General features: G+C 37.5%; 1 protein-coding gene across 1 annotated transcript in view; it reads right to left on the bottom strand.

Moving 5' to 3' along the window:
- The window catches only part of ABCB5 (ATP binding cassette subfamily B member 5), a 38148-nt gene extending 36961 nt beyond the window's left edge, over positions 1–1187 (bottom strand). Inside the window, exon 1 of the mRNA XM_072327846.1 lies at positions 1052–1187. The gene's annotated coding sequence lies outside the window, so the exon portion shown is untranslated. The remainder of the gene's footprint in view (positions 1–1051) is intronic.
- Positions 1188–23806: the final 22619 nt, after the last annotated feature.

The raw sequence follows: 23806 nt of genomic DNA, 5'->3' as shown, positions 1-23806 counted from the left end.
GAGGCAAACTGAAATATTGTGCTGCCCCAGCACCAAGGTTCCCTGCTGCATGCAGTATTTTCTTTAGAGGCAACAGGTTTGTTTCCTTGTTATTCCGGGAGGGAGCAAGAGCAAGTTATCGTATCTGGGCTTTTGTTAAAATAGGTGATTAGCTGCTAATTTCAGAAGAGGCCTCCCACCAGACTTAAAATAACTGATGAGTTTTAAGGACATTCCAGATAGAAAGCAAATGCCTGATACGGATTATATGATAGGCATGGGGCTGGCAGAGCCCTGGGCAACCTAATCTAGCTGTGGTGTCCCTGCTCAGTGCAGGGGAGTTGGACCATATGGCCTTCAGAGATCCCTTCCAACTCTAACGATTCTGTGATTGTAACTGTAACTGCAATTAACTGCTCCATTCTTCAGTGAAAAATAAGATAACATAATCTGGTGTTTTTGCAAAAGCAGAAGTTTTGGACTAAAACATGTATATGTGAAGGAGAAGAGACTCCCATCCACAGAGAAAGGAACAGAAGTAGTGAATAAATTGTAGTTAGAAATAATGACCTGGTAACATCTTGGGGTGCAGTATAATAAAATATGATTTGGAAGGGAAATGTTATTTTGTGTTTTATCCAAAATGTTTTTTAACTTTAGAAAATAATGCAGCTGAAAAGTGTCCTTGTAATCAACGCAGAAACTATGACTCCCTGCATTTCTTTTTATTTGTCCAGGAGCAGTTGGCAATAGGAAAGAAGAAATTAAATGCAATCATGTAATGTTAATTAACACCACCCATAACTGGCTGAACTAGAAGAGATACCTATACTGAAGAACTGTTACTCGTAAGTACAGAATAATTAAAAACCAACAAATTCTCATCAAAGAGTCCTCAAAAGCAGGAACTAGAAATAAGAATTAATTTCTCTAGTAAAGCAGTAGAATGCAGAGAACACAACGCATGGTATGTTAAAGTAGTAGACATCTGGCTTTAGTGGAATATCTCATCAAAATAGTAATCAAATGCAAAGAGGGATTATTATATCATACAAGCTTTGTTGCTACTTACTGATATGCAGAAACACCAGCACTTCTGTGTGTGGTTTATTGATCCTTAAGAAAATGCATTTCAGTGAGTAAATATTCATCAGTTTAATAGAGAGGTACTCATACTACTGGATCTGGCTGGCCAGCAAAGTGTCTGCGCTACCCCTTAGTGCCATGACATATATATAACAACAGGAGACAATAAAGCATTGTGTGCCAAAATGAGCAAGGTCATTCAAATAAACCAAAGATATTTTTTACAGCTTCGTAGTAGTTTTTCATAAACATGTTTCTTCTGGGTACGTGCAGAAGTTCAGACCGAGGCACTCTGTGTTTGTTCCCAAGTTACACAAGCTCTTTCCCAAATGCTAGTTCAAGCCATGATCTGTATTTTTCCACACAGTCTACCCCTTTATGGATTGTACTGAAATGTAGCTTTTTTGAAGATAGCTGATGTGTACTGCATCCAAATCCCACATAAGCAATAGATTGTGCAGCAATTAATAAGGCAAATAAGACAAAATCCAATAATACAGTACAACCACACCTCCACCTTGAACTAAAGGAGGCTAGCCAGGTAGAGGTAGGATCATTTTTTAGTTATTCAGTTTCTTTGGATCTTTATCCGGGTCATTATGCAAGTTACATTTTTGGAAATGTCAGGAATACATATACTACAATCAGTGTTAATAGTTGTACAGGTACCCCTTTGGACAGCAGTCAATATGTCTAATCTGATGTGTTTGTTCTAATTCTTGGTTGGTCAGTCCAATAGCTTGTTGGGTTACATTTAGTGCTGCTGCAGTATGATTAGCTAATGCAGGTATTTGCCATTCAGTAGAGATAATTTCAGCTTTTGATGAGGGGATGGTCATGGCATAGAAACACCAAGCAGTCCATTTATACTGATGTCTGGTGAGAAAGGTTGGGCAATTAGTTTGTGTTTATGGTTACTCAGAATGTATTGCACTAGGTACATGAAGACATCCCCATGTACATTGTCCAGTCTAGTTAGATGATAGGTTTATCCAGCCATATTGACCACAAACCCACAAAGAACCTCACAGTATCGTATGCTTAAAAGAATTATGAGGACTCTTATTCAGAGGTTTAGGTAAAGTAATATTCTTACAACAGCTTTTTGGTAAAGTCCCCATCCACACATCAGTTTGATTAGAAGAGTTTCATTCAACCCAACATAGCACCTGGAGTCATACCCTCAGCATTAAAGATGAGAGCCAACCTACACCATCCTGTACACTGTGGTGATCCATGAGGCAATAAGGTTGCATGCGATTATGCATTCAGACTTCATCCATGACTTTGGAAGCTGTTTCACTAAAGGACACCCATCCATTTCTGCTTACAGTTCTGTTCCATTGAAGAAATTGGCTCCACTCTGTCTTTTTCAGACTAATGTACCAAGATAACCCTTAGCTTGCATCCACAGGTAAAATGGTACACACCCAATAATCAGTCTGGTGAACAACATGGGTTACATGAGTTGCCCAGTCAGTAAATACTTTAACCATGGACCTTAAAAAGAATGAGATAAGTGTTTAGTTAGAATTAGTAGCGGAAAATCCAAATTCCAAGCTAATATACAGTCAACACTGCAATCTTGTGTCAATACTTCTGCTTGAATAGGTTTATGACCAGATTGGTTATACCAGATTCTTTGCTCTGATACTGGAGGCTGCCGAGATGTAAATGGTGACATATGAGGTACCTGAATCTATCATAATGATATAATCAATGTTCCTTGTGCAACAAGAATTTGTATGTTGACAAGAGTTTAGGTGCACCAGGTACAGAGCACCTGAGGGGTTACGTAACTTTCCTTTTCCAGTAAAGTAGGAGCAAGGAGGCTGCATGATTTTGACTTTCCTTGAACCTCCTATGACCATTCTACCATGTGGTTAACAAGGTCAAGGTCAATAGGCAGGGAGTAGTAGGTTGTTCATGATGCCAAGTTGTGGCTTTATGTTTTTCAATTCCCATTATCTATATCCTAATTGGAGAAGCTGAAGTAGTTTGTAGCACGTGTAAAGCCCTGGGTCAACCATTTTGAGGTTTTTCAGTTAAATCACTTGATACCTCATGCAGCCATGTTGTCCACCCCTTCAAAGATTGGGTGTCAGCCCGAATGGTTGTTTTCAAAATGCCATTATAATTTTCTCTAAGATCTGCTCTGGTAGGATTGTATAGTAAGTGGAAATGCCATTAAATATTTTTATCTTCAAAATATGTGTATATGGGCTGATATCATTCATGATAAATTTTTCTCAGTTAGGCAGGTCCAGTGCTTTCTGGGCACTTCACTTTGTTCTCCAGGCCTTGCAGCTTCTCCCTGGGGGGGAGGAATAGAGGAGGGTGGGAGGGGTTTCCTTTGCTTGCTGGATCTGACTGTGGAGGAGTAGGTATACTCCCTTTTCCTTCACTGTTATTTTCGTTTTTGGCCTGACACCCTGCAAACAATGGCCTTGCCTTTATCACATCAAGATCTATGTTCTTTTGCCAAGCCCTTTATCCAAGCCGCAGTAACTGTGGGAGATTGCCAGTTTTCCTCAGCATGAATCTGCCCTTTCTGAGTCAGGCATACTATACATATCTTAACAAATCTAACAAGGAGAGCAGTCTAGGTCATACTGAAGTCAGGTAACTGTGATCACCTGCCAGTGAATTTGAATGTGGTCCTATTCCATGTCCCCCATTCTCAATTCAGTTTATAATCCCTCTCTTTCTAAAATTGCAGCCAATTACTTCGGCAATTTCAGGGCATTCTCATACTCTCACAGCGGTCCTCATTTCTCTATTACTTGGGCAACCACATACCACAGGATGCTCTTTTTCCACCCTGGGATTTCCCCCAGCAAATCCAATCCCTCCCTCTTGCAAAATGCACTTTCTTTATCTGGGATCCTGCTGACTATAACAATTGTTATACAGAAGTGTCAGCATTTCTATGTAGGATTTAGTGATCCTGAAGAAAGTACATGGAGGCATGTTAATATTCATTAGTTTAATGGAGAGGTACTCACATTACCAAAGGTGGATGTCTGGTGGAGTGTCTGTGCTACCCTGTTAGTGCCATGACATATATATAATAGTAGGAGACAACAAAGTGTTGAGTGTCAATATAAGCAAGGTCATTCAAATAAAACAAGTATACATGATTACAGTTGTGGAGCAGTTTTTCATAAACAAGTTTTGTCTGGGTACAGGCAGACTGAAGCAGTCTGTCTGGGCTCCCAAGCTACACAAGCCCTTTCCCAAGACCTAGTCATGTGTTCAGGCCCTGATCCTCATTGTAGCAGGCACTTACTGTCAACTCTGCAGCAGCTCAGACACCAGCGTGATAACCAGCCTGCACATGTGTAGTCATTGGTGGTAATGGACTGTTACCTTAACTGTAGGTGATCTCTTACCTTTCCTTTATGGCTGGGATGTATTTATCAGGATGGAACTTTAAAAGACATGATTTTTTTCCCATTATGCTTTGATGTTAGATGTTTTGTGACTTTTGCATCTTTGTTATATATGTGATTCACAAAAACACACAGAAAATGTTTTTGTTTATTTTTCAGAAATCTAACCAAAATGGAAGTTTATTACTGTAGGTATCTTTGGCTCAGTGAGTTAGTCACACTAGTCACAGTCAACTCCCACATCTCTGCAGCAGTACTAGGGCACATTAATTGTACTCAAGCTCAACAGTAATAATATTAATAACTAGGGGTAGTAGCTATAGTCAAGTCACTTTACTTTCAGCCTCACTCTGAATTCAGGTATTCTTTTAGAGTGCATCTAAGAAATGGCTCATCATCCTAAGTTCTTTGAATTCACTGGGTAATAGGTTATGTGGCTGTTTGGGTCATAAATATGGAACCTATGAGTATATTCTACATGGTTAACTTTTGTCAATATGTATGTGAAAATAAATGTAAAGGTTCTGCCTAATCTTAATTAATGTCTGCAGGGAGAAGGTAATTTTTTTCCTGTCACTCTGATAGATCCAGACTGTGCTCCCTGCAAGTACCCATGAGAATGAAAAGTAGTCTGTCCTGGAGCAGCTGTGGGCTTCTGTGTCTTTTAGAGAACACCCTTTTTCCTCTATTCTTTGTCACAAAGCAGAAACATCACAGGTCAAGAAGATCAGTTTTGGCAGTGAAGAGTGGGGTAAGCTTTGTTGACTAAGATTAGTCATACCATTAGTTAAGCTAGTTAACTCTGGTTAACTGGAAGAAAGGAGAGCTTTACTTGTTGTCAAGCACTCTGATTAATTCAGACTCTTTGTATTGCCATGAGTTTTGTAATGCTTAAATGTATGAGGTAGTGTTGCAGCTGCAATGATATGAATCTGCTCCTAAGTATTAAGTCAGAAAGTCTGGGGATATTCATCACATTTGAAAACTGTAAGTTAAGAAGTTTTTTAGTTTATTTATTTATTTATTTTTAGTAGAGAGCATCTGATTAAAATGCTGCAATTCTACAACCTTAGCCAAGACATATGAATACTCTTACAGTATTCAAGTCTGCAAAGCTATCAAGGATTTTGATGCAGTTAATGGAAGAACGCAAAGTCTGAATAGGGGTGCGTGCTGAAGAAAGAAAAAACAACGTAGAGTGAAGGTAAGAAATAGAACACAACATTTGAACTTTCAGAGAAAGGCTGAGCTTTGGTTCAAAAGTCATAACTCTGATAAAGGAAGCAGATTATTTGTGGTATTTCTGAAAATAGAAAGTGGGAGCCTCCGTGATTATTTTAGATAAATAGAGTTATATAAAAGATATTCTTTTTTTTTTTTTTTTCCTAAAAGTGTAACGAAAATACATTTATTTTTCTTTCAAGCAATTGAGTGATATACACTAAGATCACAGGAAGCACAGAAGGTAGCAATTCTGCATTCTCCTGAGCTCTTCATATACCTTGAACAGGAAAACTTCATACTTGATCAAAAGGCTGATAAAGACCTATAGTGATAGTTCACAGAACTTAATGTTAAGATCTGTACCTTCTTTTCAGAAAAAACGGAGCAAAGAAAGGGAATATACCTCTAAGGCATTCCCTACAAGAGGAAAAAAACAAAACTGTAATTTTGGTCCATCAGATCAGAAGAATTAGGAGGAAGATGTCTAGCTAAATGAAAGGAATTAAGAGTTCACTAAATGCCGAGTCATCTGTTGGGCAGCATGTACAAAAGGAAAAAAAAACAAAATAAAAAGCTTCTTAAATTCTTGGGATATGAGGGAAAAAAGAATTTTCAAGAGATCAGAAAATTAACAGAAGCTGGGCTTGTCTGCATTTCACCCTTAGAAGCAGAGTGTGATCAACAAAGAAAATTTAAAAGAAAGGGATGGTGAAATTAAGTGGGCAGTAAATACAAAATTGCTCTGGACTTGAAATACAAATAAGAGGCCATTCTTCTGTGCAGAAGCAAAGAATGCTGTATTTGCTTAAGACTAATCTGCTGGTAAATATGGATTAGGATTATGGGTGAGTAAGTATAGATTAAGAATGTGGGCAGTCTTTCAGTGGAATAACAGTTAATAAATATTGTGATGGAAAACAAAACAAAACAAAAGCCAGCAGTATCAAACTCCTGTGAAAAAGGAAAAAAAAAAAAAAAAAAAAAAAAAGGAGAAAAAAGAAACAAACACTGAAGGGTCATATGTGAAACATATGCAGTGGTGTTTGCTATGGTTAGCATTGTTAAATCCTCAGATGTCTGATTATTTCAAGAAAATGTGGGTGAAAGGAGTTATGGAAGAAAGCAAAATTAAAGGGCTGTAGAAGATATGAACTGTGAGAAAAAAACAGATGAAACTGAGTTTGATGTAATGCAAAGCATGCAATTACTTAAAAAAGTATGAGAGTTGCAAAAACAAAGTAATATGGTATCTTCCATATCTACCATGGTACTGAATTACAGTAAGAAAGGCAAAAGTTAGATACTATGAAAGCATAATTAACTCTCTGGATAGTTAAGCACTGGACAGAGTACTGAGGGAGGTAGCAGAATCTAGAATATAGCTATTTTTTTTTTTTTTTCTGGTTATGTCAAGAAATTATCTACAAGGAAATACTTGGTATAAAAGATTTTCCTTAAGGCTGAGGGAAAGATTAGATTGTCTTCTGAGATCCCTATCAACCCTATTTTCTCTGATGCGCTGATAAGAATAATGAAGGGCAAAATGGAACAAAGCTGGTACATCTTGTATTTTGGTAAAGGACACGACGTCAGATATAAATCAAGCCTGTGAAACAACTGACAACAGTCTTGGTAAAGGTTTCTTCTGGTGAGAGATAGGAAATTGGGCAACTGGACAGATGTCAGAGCACTTAAGAAAAGTGATGAAGAAGTGAACTCCTACCCTCAGAAGATGTGCAACTGGTGCATTTCAAGAACAAATTTATAACATTTTTCTTCTGCGGTTTCTTCTAGGCTGCATCCTGCATGTGCCATCTGAACCGCTGTTATGGACTTCCTAATCTATAACCTGGGGTGGGTCATTGACGTGACATACTGATTTACTTCCAGGCTTCTTTTTGGTGTGATTCAATTAGTTTTCAGATGAAGTTTGTTTTTGAGCATTGTTTCCTGAGCCTAGTCCCAGAAACTGATTTATATAGGACAATTTTGGCTTGTTCCATCTTCTGCCATCCTCAGACATGGTCTTTATGCCTTCATTTCTGCACACTGTCATGCCATATTGCGGAGCATGTAATATACAACCTTCATTTTGCACTCTAAAAATAGAACAATGTGAATTTACTTTCTGCGTAATATCACTGTGACACAGCACAGCAAAGCACAAAAAGTAATTAATATGTCTCAGTCACATCACATGAGGCACAAAATAAAATCAGACTAAGTGGTAGACCACAGAAATGTGGCCAGTCCATTCCAGAGGACTGATTTCTGAATGAAGTAGATAAAAACTGCTGTAAAGTGAGATTTGACAGCCATAGACCTCTTCAGTAGCTGGATACTTTTATCAGTGTGTGGCTTCAAATGGCTTGTTCACTGGCAGGATTTCATAGTATTTTGTGAACACAAACGTAAGTGCTTTGGTAGAAACCACATATCTTTTTTTCTGAAATGTCTTCTTCAAGAGTTGGTTCTGTGTTATGCAAAAAAGATAGATGATGTTGAGTTCATGTATGAAAATGTGAAACCCAGATACATTTACTGCAAGTTTTGCCCTAATCAAGACTCTTACTTTGACCTGAACATTTTGAATGTGCTGTGTAGCCTTGGCCAAGGTGCGGGCAACAAAAATAATTTCAGTTCATGTATTGTTTAGTCCCAGGCCCTCAGAGGGAATTAGAAAGTCACACTTGACTTTTTTTTTTACTCTCATTTCTCAAGGCAAATATTGTTAAGTGTTAAGAGCAAGGACATCACTCTTTTGCTCTAAACTCTCCACTTCTAATAATCTATAATTCTGTTGATAGTGTGTATATACATGTATGTAAGTACATACATGTGTGTTACACACATTTATGTAAATAACATGATTGAATCAGGCACATGTTATTCTTACAAGTAAAGCATGTTTACTTGTAAGAATACTGGATGATGTTACAAGTTTATGTGGTTTCAAGGGTATTCTACATCTAATCCAGTGTAGAAATTTGTGTACACCAAGGTTATTACTATGCTCCACATGACTCTCATAAGCATGTCACTGTTTCCTTTGCTATGACAGACTTTGGGAGAAATAGAAATCCAATTTCAAATAAAACTCTTAAGATGACAAATAAAAATGAGCTCCCTATTTAAATAATATATATAGATACCTTGTGGTCCAGGAGCAAAGCTACTCCTTAAATCACCTGCTACAGTACCCCTTACACCATGCTCTACACCATGGCTGTTCCCTCTCCTGAGAGCTGCAGCAGCTGCCTGTGCAGCTGATGACACCACTTTCCTCACTCTAAAACCATATTTTTATTTTGTTTAGAAATTCCCAATCCTTATTTTTCACCTCTGACATCCTAGCTATCCTCTGACAACATCCCTCATGGTCATCTCCAAGTTATATGGTCATTGAAGTCATGAACAAGTAAAGGTAACCTGCAATTAATTAGGAATTATCTCTAAATCAAAGAGATAGATCAAATTTCTAAGGGTAATGCCTTGTACTATGGGTGAGCAGAAGTAATGACCCTAGTTGTAAACCTGGTTTAAATCACCTGGGTTAGAGAAGTTGTTGCTTCTGCTAAGAAAATTGCATTATGTGATCACAATATAGTTTTCCCTTGAGGTTGCTGGATTTTTCCATGGCAGCCCATTTACATGTAGTTGGCCTTTTTCTCTTATGAGGAAAAATATTTTGGCAGATCAAACAACAGCAGTAGGATTTCTGCCAATCTGCTGTTTGTGCATTTCAGATTTCTGTGTTTGTGGTAGTTGATATTGGATTCCAAGGAACAAAACTGATTGGCAGGGCGGAGAGGTGGTTCAAAGATGTTTGCCTGACATACATACAGCTTGCAGAAAAAGAAAGGTCCAAGAAAGTAACATCCCAAAGAAGATCCATCCAAGCCCCAGTGTTCTAAAGGACGATACAGGTATGTCCTAAATAGCCATTTCCTTTGAATACCGTGTGTTAGGCTCTCAGTTATCACAACAGTCTCCTTTTTCTATTTCTTCCTCCTTTCACTTGAAGGATAACAGTATTTGCTGACCTCCATTGCTGACGTTTTCTGTATACTGTGCAGGCTGGGTCCAATGCTACATCCTTATCCCATAAATTAATAATCCAGACCTTTAGCTGAGAGGCAGGCAGAGTCCAGGAAGAAATTTTTTTCCAGTGTAGTCTTACATGGATTAGTAATAATTTACCATCACAGGAGGGAAAGAAGCCCTTCACATGGACTGGGGATTGCTCAGGCAACTCAGGATGCTGGTGAGATACAGATCCTGTTTTTGTTCTGTTAATGTAAACTCTGGATCAGGACTGCCTGTACAGTTTTCAAGCAGTGCTGAACTTTCAGCTCTGTGTTTGCAGTATTAAACAAGTTATGTAACTTTGCATTTTTGTATGCATCACTGCACAGTCATGCTTAGCCTTTCAAAAAAGTTTCCTTCTGTTCTACTATTTCCAAAACAGTAGACAAGAACTCTAATGAACTTCTGGTTGGGCCTAAATTAACACGAGCATCAAGAAGGTGCAATGGATATTTCATTTTAAAGAGGACTTAGTATTTTCAAGGTATGCATGAGAATACACCTGAATAACTGTTAAGGATCTGGAGAAAAACTGGATTTTTCTTCTGAACAACAGCCTACTAAAAATGATTAGACTATAAGGTACTAGCCTTCAAATTACACTGATCTTCTCTTACATGCCTGTGATTATGAGAGAACACCGAAAAATAGGTATAATTGGTGACATGTATTTTTTTTAATTCTTCTTTTATCATTATAGAAGGATGCTATGTTATCCAGACTACATTAGACTAAATTCTGTTTGAAGATCCTAAATAATCTCCTAATTATTTTCATGGATCTTGAGCTGCATTACGCAGTGCTGTTAAAATAGAAAATAACCTTGGCATCAGTTGCATCAAAAATAAGTTCAAAGAAAAGAAATTCAATTTTAATAGTGTTTTTACTCAATATATTAATTGATACAAATTTATTTAGGTCTCTGAAAAAGGAAAGTAAAAAATGCATTTTTCTTCCTTATTGTCCTTATAACAGCTTATGTCATTCACTAGGACCTAGTTGTATTCTTCTGATGAACTGATACTTATGGAAATAATTAGAAGATCCCAGCTGCACTACTCATTACTAGCTATCCTTGAAGTCAATGTACACTGTGTTTCCCTTTTTGATTTCATTCAAAAAAGCTTCTAATGAATTACAAGTAAATTCTTACCATATGCACCCAAAAACAATCATAAGAGGAACTTTCAAATAGTACCACTGTACTGGGATTTTCAAAATACTTTGTTTATGTTGGATGCTACCCCATATTCAACAGGGAGATATAATCTGAACATTTATCATTCATTTTACTCCTCAGACCCTTTCATATTGTAATTCCGTAGAACCGCCATATTTGGCACTGTTTCCCTACCTATGAAATCAGTAAAAATGAATCTGAACTGAGAATCCAGTTATATCCCTTGAGAGTTAGGAAATTTATTTACTTTTTCACCAAAAAATCTTTTAATGTCTCTTGTCCAGACCGAGATACCAGTATGGACTAATGATAGCTTTCACCAGAATCCAAGAGGGAAAAATTCTTCCCTCCCCAAAAGTATGAGTCCTGCCATGGAGTATGACAAAGCCAAGAGTCACTCAAGTGCTCTAAAAGATAGAGAGGGAAAGAGAGAAGACCTTCTCTGCTGTTAGCTCTGAAGTCTAAGCACCATGGGATGCACAACATTTAAATTCATACTCTGCCGGAGGTAGATCTGGATCTGTGGTCCCTTGCAGCAGGAGAGAGGAGATTAAGTCTTGATGGTGGAATGCCCATTATTTGGCAGGGTCCTTTGCGTCCTGCTTTTGATTCAATTAATGATGAGTTCTGTACACAGCATGAGGTGATTTTACAGGCTAGATTAGACAACTAGTGGTTATCAAATTCATGTTAGTGCAGAAGGATTAAAATTCTCTTTGGAAAATTATTGGACTTCATCTGGCTCTTTTACAACCTCCACTGGGAATGAGAGTCAGCTGACAGTCTAAGTACCAACTCATATGTGACTGTGTGTCAATACTTGCATAAAAACCAAGTGTTGAAATTCCTTTTACAGACAACAGAAATCCAGCCAATATTGTAGATATCTGCTTTAGATGATCTACTAGATTTCTACAATCTAAATATCTCATATACCACATAGCAGTCCTCATTGTCAGCAGTATGAACTAGACATTTTCTTTATTTGCAGCTATCTGAAATGCATTTGAATGTGGGAACTGTGTCCTCCCTTGAATGTAAAGGGTATGTGATAGCATTTTTGCATATGTCAATCCATTTTTTTCCCAAGTGAAAGTCTCTGAATGTAGTTCAGGACAATCAAAACTTTCAGTAAGCCTGTTATTTGTTCAAATAAACCAAATTCAGCATCCATTCAGCTCTGGCATTCTCTTGAAATGATGCAGTGGAGAAGTCTTAATCTTAAATGACTTGTGGAAAAAAAGTTAGGTTAACTTCAGGATAACTAACTGTGCTTCTTGTTGTCTGAAGTTCGATGCACAAGGCTTAAGATTTTTAAAAAAGAAGTATCTGACATGGTAAAACCTTGCATTTTATAAACCTGTTTTTTTCTTCTGATGATTTTCATTTCACTTTCCAATAAGTATTTTGAAAGTATGCAAAGAGTTTGCAGTAAACTATAATGCTGAAGAAGAATGATGTCTGTGGCAAATTATGTGTGCTTGCATTTAGCAAATTGAGTATTTACAAGCCGAAAAAATGTCCTTTGTTATGTCAATGATCACACATGTGGGAATGGTTTAACTGAAACACACAGTTCTTAAACTCTATGTTATTTTCTTGTGCTTTGCTGCTCTACTTTATATTTAAAGCCAGGAAGGTTAATGCAGTAAATAACATTCTGCTCCATCTGAAGTCCTCATTAAAATGTCTTAATTGAAAAAGAAAGACATAGTATCATGGGGAAGACTCAATATACTCATTAAGACCCATTTAATACAAGAAAATAAAAATAATAATGTAATTATTACTGCAATGTAGCATTATACTACCACATTATCTAGCAAGAAGGAGGTACAAGTTGACTTTAACAGAATCATAGAATCAGAATCACTGAGGTTGGAAAAAAACTCCAAGATCATCTAGGCCAATTATCCACCTACCACCAGTATCTCCCCACAACACCATGTCCCTTAGTACAACACCTAAATGTTTCTTTAACACCTCCAGGGATGGTGACTCCATTACCTCCCTGGGCAGACTATTCCACTGCATCACCACTCTGTTGGAGAATAATTTTTTCCTAATATCCAACATGAATCTTCCCTGGTGCAACTTGAGGCCATTCCCTCTCCTACTATTGCTAGTTACCCAGGAGAAGAGGTTGATCCCCCACTTCTCCACAGCCTCAGGCTGGGTGTTACGGAGAGCTGTAAGGTCTCCCCTGAGTAGAAGGTCAGGGATAGACAACTGCTTTCATCTGCTTTATTACATGTATGTATCACAGTTGTGGAAAGGATATGTTATACGTTTAGAATTCCGTACAAATGGATAACAGGAGGGAGATATGAAGTATTTCTGAAATAATGGTTTTACGCAAGCTTCATCATTTCTGTAGTGTTGAATAAAGCTGAAGTTATTTACTGGTGGTTGTTACTTCTGTGAAGAAGAAAACTGTTCCCATGGATTTCAGTAGGAAGAACACTTAACATTGAAGGTTGAAGTCAGAGGAGTTTTCAAAACATATCTAAAATTGTTTTGTGATCAAATTAATTTTTAAATAGATACAAACTGAAAATTACTTTTATATATAGTTTTATTAAAAACTATTCTCAAAAGATCTAGATTGTTTTTATACTCTTCAAACTATTACACTCCAAGAGCTTTCCTTAAAATACTACAAAATGAAGACTCAAAGCATCTTCCTTAACATAACATTTTAAGTTTTAAATACAGTCATAACATGAATATACAGGCATACCCTGTACGAAACCACACTGAAGTTCTTCCAGCAGAATACTGAAGTCTTGTAAGAAGCAAATGTGTCACCAAAGTGGATGGTTGTTTCAAACTTCATTCACAAAAGTGAATGTGGGGAATTAAACTGACATTTCAACACAAAACCTTCCCTACATTGTATCTATTATTACGTCACTGAAGTTATGTCATTCCCATGGGCCTATAACAGTAAAAACTTTGCTAAGTATCTTTAAATTTATATTCCGTCTCTCAGAAAGCAAATGTTAGAGATGAGATGATCTACAATGTTAGACTTTATTTGCTTTTTCAACTCTTATCACTGATGTGAATGATTGATCATTTTTTCTCACATTTATTTAAGAAGGAAAAATAATGTATTTTTTTATTTGAATTATTAAATCGTTATCTATTTCTGTAAAAATAATTATGAAATATACCTTTTCTGATCTACAGAAATGCTGTGAGAATACAGAGAAACTGTGAAATGCTTGTGTTCGTTATAGAAGAAAGTTGGATATGTACCTGATACTAAAGAAATCATCAGGGTTCTAAGTACAATAGCTTTAAAGACTACAGAGCCATATTCAAGGAAGAAAAAACAACAGCAAAACAAACAGACAAACAAACAAACAAAAAACTAGTAAAACATCCAGTAACGTTCTCTTCTCAGGGTACAAATGTTAGGGTGAAACGTTTGAAAGAAATTCTTTTTTAATTGGGAATTTCAGCTGACCACAAGAGATAATCCAGCATTTCTGCAATGTTAGACATGATGAAGCAAAAGACCTGTCCCACTGAGCAGAACTTATTAGCATGAGTTGCATTTGTTCAGAGCTTGTTGATGTTACAGTGTACAAAATAAGCTGCTGATCTTTCCCAAGATAGCATGAAGCCATAAAGGAGTAAGCTAAGAAAACTGCAGGAAATCTAGAAGGCTGCAACAGGACATATTTTCAGACAAATTCTCAGTCATTTTGTAACTCCTTTTGTATATTGTAGACTGTGGAAGGGTGTCTATTCCATTTTTTTTTTTTTCCATCCTTCATATGCTCTCATGTATGTTGAATTAGTTATTTTAAATAAACTATCTGAAACCAAATGCATTTCTACCTTAGTAATAACAATGCCACAGCGGTGAATCAGTAAGGATGCACCCATGAAAACAGGGTCAGAAAAAGATTATTAAGTTGGTTAATTATCAGTATGTACTGGTATGCAAGGACTCATGCAAATAAGAGCTCCCTCATTCTGGCTTTGAAGCAGCCAGAATTTACAGCCTGGGCTGTAGCTGAAACATGATACCAATGTCAAAGGTAATCTAATTAAAAAAAAAAAAAAAAGAAAAGCAACTTTAAGCAGTGTTTCAAGGTCTTTCCTGTTTACATCCCACTGTAGAAGTCCTGCCTGTCTGGTGGGTGTTACATAGCAATAAACAAAACTATTGAAATGCACCAGGGCAACCAGGATACCTCATAACTCTAATTCCTGAGGCTGTTCTCTCTCCCTTCCATTCTTCTCAGCCTCAGGTAACTCCAACTATAAAACCAGGCATGAAAATCTGGAAAGTTATGCTAAAATTAACATTCAAGATAGACAAGATTTTGAGATATAGGGGTCACCATAAGGCTCTTGAAGCTCATGGGCTAATGTGGGAAATGCAGGTAGGACACATTTGATGAGCTCTCTGGCCAAGGTTCTATCTGAACTTTGCTACTAAATCACATGTGTATTCAATGTGTTAGATACTCTAAAAATCATATTATTTAAGTTACTTAAAACTTCTGATAACAAACTACTAGCAAAGAGACTGAAAGCTTGTAAACCACCTGACAGGCAGCTGGATTGAACCAGTAAAAAGAGGCTCAAACAAGGTGCAGTTCCCATTCCTTGTTATCACCTAGAATTCACAATTATGGCACAAGGTGTATAGTACTTTACCCCTACATTCAGCTCTTTTTATTATCTCTATTGAAGTCTGGATTTGTACACAAAGAGCAAGAACTTACCACATGTCAGAGAGAACAGTTTAAATTAGGTTTCTTAGATATCTTATCAGTTCTAAAACTCCCATGTAAAATGCGCTGTCTCTGCATATCAGATGGTGTTTTTTGTTTAGTATTTTCAAGAGATAAAAAGTTTGTGAACCAGGAACTTGCCCTGATACTCATACAAGGTGACAGAAACAGGAAGGAGTGGAGGAATTAATTTCAGCTTATTTCCCTTATAGAATACCTTTTGCTGTGGATGTAGACAATGAACAGTCTTATCAAGCTACTGTAATGAGTAAGACTCTTCCCTTTCACGTTAGCTCATTAATCTAAACAGACATAACTGGCATAGAAACTAGGCAAGCTTCTGTGCAGAAGGTGAAAGAGTCATGACAGTGTACAAAACCAACCTAGAAGCTGTCAATTACTGGTTAAAAATCATCAGCTCTTATCTTGAACAAGGTTGATGTGTGCAAACAGGCAGAAACCTCAAGGAACAATTTTCACATTGCATTGAATTTTTCTGTATTGTAAGTCAGCTGTGTATGCCATGGTGAATTATGCTTGCATACATGTAAAAAGAACAGTGTATATAAAATAGTGTGAAGATATATTAAAAGAATTTGCTGTGACAAAGGGAGATGTTTGTGTCTGTCTGTCCCAGTTACTTTCTTTCTAAAAGCACCTTTCTAAATTTGTGCTCATCCTACACCACTGTTTTAACTGTGGGCATGCTCTTATCTGGGAAGAAGCACAGAGAGGTGCTTTGGGAGGTAGGGAAATTCCAGTTTAAAATTCCAAGTCGTCGAATTTCTCAAACATTTAAACAAACAAGCAAAAGACAAAATAAATTGCCTCTCCAAGGGTAACTCAAAACGGATTATTTTCTTCTTATCAAAACTACAGCGCTTTCAGGGAGGCCATACATGAAATTAGTAAGTTGCCATATATTTCTTAACAAAATGTGTTTGTTTGTTTTTTTTTCCCCATAGAATAAGGATCATCTTCAGCCTTAGTGACAATGTGTGGGTCATTTCTGGGGTAGAAATTTCTGGGGTAGTGAAAATTATACTCTGATTAATAGCTTGTCACAAATATTTATTCTGTCAGATAATTTAGTATCTATAATATTATAGACTATTATTTACTTCTTCATCGACAAATCTATATATTCCTGTGTGTCTGTGTTCAAGAAAGAGGAGTCTCAAATGTAATACAGTGTTTTCTACTAATTCCTCCAGCACCTGGGAAACCAAGGCCAAGAAAGCTGGAATTGTTCCACATTAGCCTAGAAATATCCACGAAATTGTGTTTTCTACTCCTTAAAATGTATCAGTTCCCAGTTGTTCTGACCTATCTTCACTGAAGCAGATTCCTGCCAATTTTGACATCTGCTTTACAACACTTGAATCATTTTTCCTATCAGTGTGGCATTTCTGTTGGAGTTTTCCAAAAGACATTAACATTCCTTTCTCAAATTATCCCAGTGGCTGATCTTGTAATTCCCAGTGTCTGTGTTGGCAGGTTCTTACCTGTATGACAGTGATGTTGACCTTACTGTCAAAACAACTCTAAAATGACACGGTTGATAGACAAAGAGTTTCTGAAATGCATGTTGCTTCTTAAAAAATCAGATATCAAAAGAAGTATGCTTATTATTTTCACCTCATAAACCACAATGAGATCTTTCTGAAGTTCATACTTTTTCTTGATTAGACTGCTGATTTCTAATGTGAAGAAAGCGTGTTTGCTCCAGAGTATCTCTCATTTATCTGCTTTAGCTAAGGAACTATGTGGAGAAATACAAGTCAAACTTAAGCAGGTATAGTTTTGCGTAGATGTAGTGAAGCAATACCTGTGAAAGCAATGGGGATCAATAGGAGGTTTTGCTGTGAGGAAAATATTGCTGGAATAATGGAGGTAGCCTTGATGTGTAAATGAAACAGAATGACCAACCTTTTAAAACATGAATGTCCCAAACTTTTGGCTTACCTGGGCTGCACTGAGTGAAGAGGAATTATCTTGGGCTGCGTATAAAATACATAATATAACAAATGTATGCAAGTAATAAAACTTATTTTGTTTATTTACATACTTATTAAAACATAAAAAGTGTGCCACAAAAACTTAAAACTAATGTGTTGGACACACATGTTTCAAAATAAGCTGGAAACTCAGGTGTTCGACTTTAAGCAGAAGAAGGCTACATGCCCTTTTCTCTGCCCATGTGTAGTTTGCCTAATTTTTGTCCATTAGCTTCATATGCCATTATGTTCACCACTGGTACTAGTGTACTTGTGCTCTTCAGTGTATCAACCAAAAAAAAAATATAAATATATATATATATATTCATTTACCCTTGGGAAAACAACGCAGAACTTTTCATAGAAAGCATTAAAACATGCTTTGCTCCATTTACCACGTACAGTTCCTGTCTCGTGGAACATTTATTTCTTAGTGCTTCATGCACTACCTAGCAGGTTGGTCACATGAGACCTCACTGGAACTGGAAAAATCGTAGAACTTTTTGACTTTGTATTTATTATATATTTAATACATACATATATAAGATTAAAACCATAGAAAACATGCTCTGCTGTGTAAGTCACATGAAGGGGAGTAGGCCAGTTCAGAGAACTTGTAAACACACTGCACACTAATAAAAACATACATAATTTCAGGAAGAAAAATTCAAGTCAAAACTAATGGTCCAGAAATTCTGAAGTAGATAGTGTTTTTCCTTAAAGTTAACTATTCACTGCCACTCACTGAAATGTTCATTGTCTTTCTAAAGTACTTTTCAAATGCCAGCTAGTTCCACACCCAAATGTATTTGGGTTTGTCCCAAACTCAGCATTCAGCGCTTTTGGAGGTTTGCTCAAACCGGCTCTCTTAGCAAAGTTTATTTTTCTTATTTGCTTATCTCAGAATTGGAGGATGCAGATAGAACTGTAAGTAGAAAAGCCAAAATACTGTTAAAAAAAAAAAAAAAAAGTTAGTTATGCTGTCAAGAAAAAAAAAAGTTATGCTCATAGTATTTAAAAAGCAAGGCATGCAGTTAAATCTTTTAAAGAAGATTGCTTTGGAAAAGTATAGACCCCATTTGTAACCTGAAGATAAACAGTCAGAAGCTCTTTCCAGCTTGCACCACAGTTCTTAATATGATTTCACAGCTACATTATTTAGGAAGATTTTTTTTTAATACTGAAAACAATTGGAGGGAAACAGAACAAAAATATATAACATTCTCAAAACAAGCAAATAAACAAACAAACAAATTCAAAAAGGATCTTCTTCCTTATTTAAATGATCCAGGCCATTCAAGGTTCTGGAATGTATGTTGTTAAAAGGGCCTCAGTAGCTGTCTAGAAATCCATCCACAGAAATTGCATTTGAAGGGTCAAATATATCCAAATCACTATATATATATATATATATATATTATATTATATATTATATATTATATATTATATTATATATATATATATATATTTTTTTTTTTTTCTAATTACTTAAATTTTAAAAATTCAGTAGCATAGTATTTTTCAGTCAGATACTGATGTCTCCTTTGTTACTGCTGAAACATTTTGAATATATACTTGCACAGTAGTCTGGCTGACAACAGTAGAGGTATTAAAAGATATTGTGCTCCATATGATCATTGGAAGATACTGAGGTTATTAATACTGTGAGAAATATTTTGTTACATGATGAGGTTTTATGAAAACTTTTTATGTACTTCGTCATATCTGGGCTGATGCTTCTGTAAATTTTTGCTTGTATGTTTGTTAGTTACAGGAAGTGGCATAATACATTAGCATGTAAGGAGTTAGTTCTATGACTAACTAGTAGTAATTGCAACTGAAGAGAGGAGGGGAGCACTGCCAAGGATCATGGTAGAAGCTCAGTGTAGCATCTGTGCTTGGGCAGCCTTTTGACATGAATAGTCTTGTGAGTTAAGGCATTTTGCTTTGCAGATGGAGGATGCTCGGGGTTCTTTACCTAGTTTGTGTAGCTTAAGCCTTTTCAAATACACACTTCATAAATTTTTCACTACATTTTTAAACCTCATTAGGTCGACTGAAAATATAAATGAAAAACACTGTGATTTGATGTCTTCCATACTGTACTCAGCTTTTGATAATAATTAGTCCATGCTATCTGATCTGATACAGAATTTAATAAGGAAACAAACATACAGGCTGCTTTTACTTAATCATTAAAGTATGGACAAATATAGAGAAAGAAGCTATCCTTTGATGAAATCAGTTTGTCTAGTACCTACTGGAATGCTTCTAAGGGATACCCAGAAATAAGGAGGAGAAAAGATGTATTTGCCATAAAGGAAGTATGATCTTTTCTTGTTAAGAATTCAAGAAGTAAAACATATTTACTATGTAAAAAAAAAACCTAGAATTAACCAGTTTGTCACCCTGGCTGGACCTTGAACTGTGAAAATGTATGTGAATCTTTGAAAAAGCACAGAGTATCTACAGAAATGGCCAGACTTCCTAATTCATGTGGTAGGTGATGAAAATGGAAGAAAAGTGGAAGATTTTAGAAGATGTCCAGCACATGCACTGCAGGATGCTCAGAAAATAACCATATTTTCAGTCAGGATTTACAGAGCTTTATGGATAAACTCACTGCAGTAATTAGACGCTGTGACTTGGAAATGTGGAATGGACTACATTTGGAAAGAATCAACTCAGAATTATAGAATCACAGAGTCCTAGAATCATAGATCTCCAAGATCATCTAGTTCAACCATCCATGTACCACCAGTACTTCCTCACTAAATCATGTCCCTTAGTACAACATCTATATGTTACTTGAACACCTCCAGAGACCATGACTCCACCACCTTCCTGGGCAGCCCATTCCAGTGCAACACCACACTTTTGGAGAATAATTTTTTCCTAATTTCCAACCTGTACCTCCCCTAGTGCAACTTGAGGCTGTTCTGTCTAGTCCTATCGCTAGTTACCCAGGAGAAGAAGCTGACTCCCACGTCACTGTAACCTCCTTCCAGGCAGTTGTGGAGAGCTATATGGTCTTCCATGAGCTTCCTCTTCTCCAGACTAAACAACCCCAGTTCCCTCAGCTAGTCCTCACAAGACTTCAACTCCAGACCCCTCATGAGCTTTGTTACCCTGCTCTGGATGTGATCCAGAACCTTGATGTCTTTCTTGCAGTGAGGGGGCCAGATCTGAAAATTGAGATTGACCTCACTAGGGCTGAGTACAGAGGGATTATCATTTCCCCACTCCTACTGGCAACACTATTTCTGATACAACCAGGATGCCACTGGCCTTGGCTACCTGGGCACACTGCTGGCTCATGTTTAGCTGATCACTGACTAACACTCCCAGGTGTATTTATTTCCACAGTCTTCCAGACATTCTGTCCCAGCCCTGTATCATTGCCTGGTGTTATCATGGCCAAAGTACAGAAGCTGGCACTTGTTCTTGTTGAACTTCATCCCATTGGCCTAAGACCAGTGATCTAGTCTGTCCAGATCCCTCTGAAGAGCCTTCCTACCCTCTGGCATATTGACACTCCTTCTCAACTTGGTATCATTAGATTCAGCATTCTACACCATGTGATAATTTGTACTTATATATTGAATGAATATTCATGGCATGAAGCCTGGAGTTTTCCCAGAGACTTCAATTTCTCCCAGTCCTTGTCAGGGCTTGTTCTCTGATTAATTTGTCTCAAAAACAAATGACGTAGCTGAGTAGTGAGAGGAAAATGCTTCTCTAAGGTTAGGATTGGGTGCCAGGAGGCACTGAAGCCCTAGAGCCCTGTCACTGCTCCAGTCTTTCCAACTGAGCTGAAAGTACTTGTGAAGAGCTGAAAGTGGAGGACAGCATCCATGACTCTGTCTTCCTACATTTCCTGGTGATATTACTGGAGATACCAGCAAGTTGTAGTTTACATGCTTCTCTTACTAGCAGGGCTGTCCAGGCTGCTCCCCAACCTGTGAGCTGATTCAGGTTGCAAGTCACTTTCCAAACTGTTAAATTTTGTGCAGTCTACTCATGCACACACATTTTGCTCATGCTAGCAGCTCCAGGAGATGACATGGAAACTGAGACCTTACCATTACTTTGCTCCAAAGCTTTGCTTTTCCATTCCAATGCTGGCCAGATGATCAGAGCTAGCCCTCTGGGTGTGGCTGATGTTAATTTACAGGGTAAGGGTAAAATCTCTCCCAGTGATTTGGAAGGGAACTGCAGACAGCTGGCGCAGTCACCACTGGGCTCTAGGAGTGGCACCAGGATACATCTGTCCCACAGCTGGGATCTACTCCGGCACTGACCATGCCAATTTCCTGTGTTTTGCACAGTCCTCGGTGCTTTCTCACTTTTCCTTTGCCAAACTTCCATTGCCATGCTCCTTGCCCTTTGCTTATTCTTTATTTCCTAGTGCCTCAAGGGTTAGGGTTGCAATATACATACTCATTGCCTGTTGTCACATCTGTTTTAATGGGGTGAAGTCCTATGTGTCATCTGAGAATTATTACTTCACAGGAGGAAACTGACACCAACTCCTCTCCATCAGCTGACACCAACCAGGGGAAAATGTCCCCACCTCAACATCAGTTTTGAGCAGTTTCTTTGCTGCTGACACATTTGGTACTCACTACCCAGCCACTCAGTTCACTGAACAAGTGGTTCTGCTCTTGGGTGACCACAGAAGCCTTTATGAGCACAGGGACCTTTTGGAGGGTCAACCTCAAATGGCTTAAAAATTTCCACAAAGCCCATCCACAAGGGTCATATGAAATTGTAGGAACTCTAAGAACAAAAGGCAAGCAAAATCCACACAAGTCAGTTCATTAAATCAATCAAAATCAGTCTGAAATGAAACATGGAAGCTTTCAACTAGATAAATTCTTTTGGAAGACATGAAAGCAACAGCAGTGAGGAATATACTTTGATCTGTACATGACAGGACATGTGATTGCTATTAGAATTGACTGAGGATGATCATTTCCAGTTAGACTTTACACCTCTTGTGCCCATTCATAATCAGTTACCTCATTAGTAGCTCCACCTGTAGCCAAACAATGTGTATATGTATAAAAGACACACCCTGAGTCAACACTTACACAGTGTATGTTATCAGGGACAGAGAAACAAGTTTAAGGAAAGCTAATTAATGGCGTTTTTGGAAAAAGAAAAAGAAGGACATTTATGGCATTTTGTTTTCATACCTGAAAACAGCCAACGTCGGGTGTAATAGGCCAAAGACTACCTTTCAACACTATTAATATTCTAATAACCTACAGATTGTCTGCTTAATCACTCTGCTTCCTCCCTGGAAGATTGGTGATATTGCAAATGTGGCCAAAGACAACGAGCAAGTGCATGTTAATCTACAGAAGCAGCTTCATGAAAGATTACAATCGGTTAGAGTCTTAGAAATTAGGGCTGTCCTGCTGATAGTCGGTTTCTCTTCACAGCGACATTGCATGATAAATTAGCAACCACACTGAGAAATGTCAGAAAGAATGTGGGGAGCTGTATCCATGGAAGTCCAGACCAGCACTGGCATGCTGTAAATGCTGACTGACTCATGAGCTTTTGGTGCAACATATCAGTGAAATATGGATCACAGTACTACAAAGGAGGAAAAAATCTGTTTACCATTACCTGAAGTGGTGAAAAAAGGTGAGTTAATGATGATTGCCAAGTGGCTGTAGAAACAGTGCAGCCAGAAGTGAACTTGTTGCTGAGTTCTGGTAGTTTATCCTTGATGCTGCTGCTGTGTCTGAAGTTTTAAAAACTGGAGTTGCAATTTGTACACATGGCCGCTGCTTGTAACTATTGAGAGAGCAGAAAAGGAGATTGGGCACCCTCTCCTGGGTGGTAACTATTTGGTCTGCAAGAGAAATTTCTTTGTGCAAAGGTAGCTCACAAATGTTACTGCTATGGAAGAATTTGTACTCAAGAGTACAGAGAATCACATCTGACAACTTCTTTTCACAGAGTTTTCCTTACAAACATGGTTTTGTGGAGATTACTTAGAATAAATGAAAAAGATCAGTTCACACTGCACAAATTAAAGTGTCCTCAGGAAAGGTCAAGCTTAGCTGTTATCTTGCTGCAGATAAGACACTCCTG

Source organism: Excalfactoria chinensis, chromosome 2 (assembly GCF_039878825.1).
Source record: "Excalfactoria chinensis isolate bCotChi1 chromosome 2, bCotChi1.hap2, whole genome shotgun sequence".
Classification (NCBI taxonomy): domain Eukaryota; kingdom Metazoa; phylum Chordata; class Aves; order Galliformes; family Phasianidae; genus Excalfactoria; species Excalfactoria chinensis.
Note: the sequence above shows the minus strand (reverse complement) of the source record. Positions and strands in the feature narration are given on the sequence as shown.